Source organism: Tiliqua scincoides, chromosome 4 (assembly GCF_035046505.1).
Source record: "Tiliqua scincoides isolate rTilSci1 chromosome 4, rTilSci1.hap2, whole genome shotgun sequence".
Taxonomy (NCBI): Eukaryota; Metazoa; Chordata; class Lepidosauria; order Squamata; family Scincidae; genus Tiliqua; species Tiliqua scincoides.
The window spans coordinates 140,973,296-140,976,534 of record NC_089824.1 but is presented as its reverse complement, the minus strand read 5'-3'; the positions used below and the strand labels follow the sequence as shown (position 1 = coordinate 140,976,534).

Below are 3,239 nucleotides of genomic sequence, written 5' to 3'. Positions count from 1 at the left end.
AATGGCTGGCCCTCATCTTTCAATATTTTGAGGCTGTTAAGGGAAAGGGAGAAGAAAGCTATCCTGCTGAGTTGCAGTAATAAAACTGTTCTCTCAGGCCAGTGGCGTTGCTATGGTGCAGGGGGTGTGGACTGCACCAGGTGACACACACAGCGGGGTGAACCGCACTGGGGGGTGATGTGCTAAAATCATGGTGGTTAGGAGTAACCCCATCATATTATATAACGTTGGATGCGGAATGTCGAGCAGAATGCAATGCAAAAAACCCGAGAGAAATATCTCCTTTCTGTCAAGCATTATGGCCAAAAAAACCGGAGAACAAAACATGCATGGATCCCTATGGAAAGTGAAACTGAGCCGTATAGTGTGTTTACTCGTGTGTAGGTGAATGTGCCTTAGTCCATAGGAAAGGGCAGGCTGAGAGGAATCCAATGACACCAGAATGGTCCTGATCCAATGAATGCAGCCCCAAAAACACCTGAGAAGGAAGTCCTTCCCTCCAAGCAGACGAATATACTGAGCCCTATGGAAAGCAAAACTAAGACTCATGGTCGCATTTACTCATGAGTAAGCAAACATGCTTTGGCTGGTGTGGAAGATCAGGTGAAGGAGTGTGCAAGGCTATCAGAATGGTTCTGATCCTATGCACCTGCAGCTAAACAAGTGCTCCAGAAGGCAACCTCCCCCCCCCCCTAGAAAGGATCAAAACAGAGGCTTCAGCTGATAAGGTGAACCTTTTTGAGACTTGCGAAGCCAGGTGGATGCTGACAGTGATCTGGTTAAATTGAACTGGGCACTGGGTAGGGCTGCAAACCTTACTGATTTTGGAGGGGGGGGGGTGTTATTGCAGGCAGGCTACAGAGAAAATTCACTTGGTGGACCAGGGCTGGCTTCTGCTTATTGAATTATTTGCTTTACTTTAATTATTTAGACTTATTTAATTTGCCTGATGATGTCACTTCCACCATGACATCACTTCTGGTGGGACTTGGACAGATTGTCATTCTAAAAAGTGGGTCCCAGTGCTAAAAGTTTGAGAACTGCTGCAATAAGATGTTAGTAAGTTGACACCCTGGGGGGAGGTGGCACCACTAGTGACCAAAATCACTAAAATCACAGTTTGGAGGGATAATACCAGCATGTTATATATCAATCAGTGCGTAATTTCATGCAGAATGTGTTCTCTCTTTGTTCTATCAAAAGGTACAGCCCCAAAACCAGTGGGGGTGGAGTGATGGTACATCACCACGCCCACCACCTGGGGTGTTGCCCCGCCCACTGCATGAGGGGGTGATGTGCTGGCATCCTGCACTGGGCGACGCGAACCTTAGTGACGCCACTGTCTCAGGTTAGCAAAAAGCACTGACACTCTGCTGTTTCTCAGGAGTGCTTTTGTTTTGCTTTGCTTTTTTATGGATGACGCCTCAGTTGCATCTGGTAGCACATTGGCTCTCCAAGCTGAGGTGTGTCTGCTGTACCTAGACCTGTAGAGCATGAAAGACTAGGCCCCAGAGGAGCACCTACGGTCAACTTTCCCTCTTCTGATTTTTCCCTTTTTCATTATGTTTGACATTTCTGAGTATGAGCTCTGTTCCAGGCTATTAGCCTATGGCTGTGGGCTGGTGAGGTGAGACCTTCACAGACAGAATGAAGAGAGAGGTGATCTTTGTTTCCTCTTTTAAGAAAGATATGATATTGGAAGATGGTTTTCTAACTTACACTTAAGGTTGTTTTCTGCAGTGCTGAGAAATCAATTCAGCTTCATTCCTTCCAAAATAATAGCACCTTTGAACAAACTGGCTTCTCACCTCCTTTTGAATTAGTTTGTTTAAGGAAAAACAACAAAGATTCTTGTGGCACCTTAAAGCCCAACACATTTATAAGCACATAAATGCTTATTGACTACAGTCCACTTTACCAGGTTTTTATTTAAGAACAACATTAAGTTCCTCTCAGTGCTGCAAAATACCATATTCCCAAGTTCTACATTTATCATTAAATATATCTGCAAACAAAGAGAAATAAAAACAAGAGACCTAAACTTTATTTGATGACTTGTGTGATTATAAAAAGTAAAATAATGGCCCAATTCTATACCGGCAAATCCCTATCCTGCAAAGCTGCTGACAGAGTGCGCACTGCATGCTGACATGGAGGGTAACCAGACAACCTGGGCAAGGTAAGTAAAATTATTTTATACATAGCCCTCTGTAGGTAACGCCTGCCCATCAGTGTGTCTTCTCCAGCCTATGCCAGTTTTTTTGATCCAGCGGGGCTCTTCTTATGTTCTTATGTAGGAGAATCAGGGGGCAGGACTGGGCCAGGAAAGGGGAATAGGATCTGGCAAACACTGCAGCTGCTGTGAGCAACCCCTCCTGCCCCCAAATAGTCCCTTGCCCTTCCCACTCCCTTCCCTGATCTTGCTCTGAATCTGTCCCTGCTGTTACCTAACCTGCTTTGGTGCAGCCTGGGTGGCCTGTTGGCAGGTGTTTGGTGGTGGTTGGCAACCTTCAGTCTCGAAAGACTATGGTATAAGCCTACAGCACCCGGTATTCCCAGGTGGTCTCCCATCCAAGTACTAACCAGGCCTGATCCTGCTTAGCTTCCAAGATCAGACAAGATTGGGCATGTGCAGGGTAACAGTTGCTCTGGCCATTTGCAGCAGTGGCCCCGGAGGTCCTGACAGCAGCACCTTTTGTGCTGTTGTAACTGGACTAATGGCAGCAGATCACAAGATCCATTGCTGTAGGTCCGGCATAAGACTGGGCTGCTTAACATGTTATTTTTTTCTTTTGCCAAAGATTATGATTGAGATTATGCGTTAAGAGGGGCGAAGGATTATGTATTAATATCACTTCAATCCACCCGCTCCCATTCCTTCCTCACCGCTACTTCTTTTTCTCTTACTTGTTTAGTAAACAGTTGCTTTCTGGTATGAACTTGGAGCAAATCGTGTAAGTCGATAAAGAGGCACTTCAAATACACTTCAAGGCATAATATTTTAAAACTATGTGCAATTTTATGACAAAAAAAGAAAAAGCTACACTCTGCCTTTTGTCAACTGTGAAATCAGCATTAGATGTGTCATCCACACGGAAATACCATTTTTAAAAATAAAATTAAAAACAACAACCACATAAAGCTGCATGACTGGTGCTTCTACTGATGATGGCACATCGCAATTCTGAAGGTTGCCGGATCATTTACTACTTCATGTTTGTAGCAATTCCAGAATTCAG

At 44.7% G+C, this 3,239-nt stretch overlaps 1 pseudogene; it reads right to left on the bottom strand.

The window, feature by feature from the left end:
• Positions 1 to 2,534: 2,534 nt before the first annotated feature.
• Positions 2,535 to 2,654, bottom strand: LOC136650262 (5S ribosomal RNA; annotated as a pseudogene).
• Positions 2,655 to 3,239: the final 585 nt, after the last annotated feature.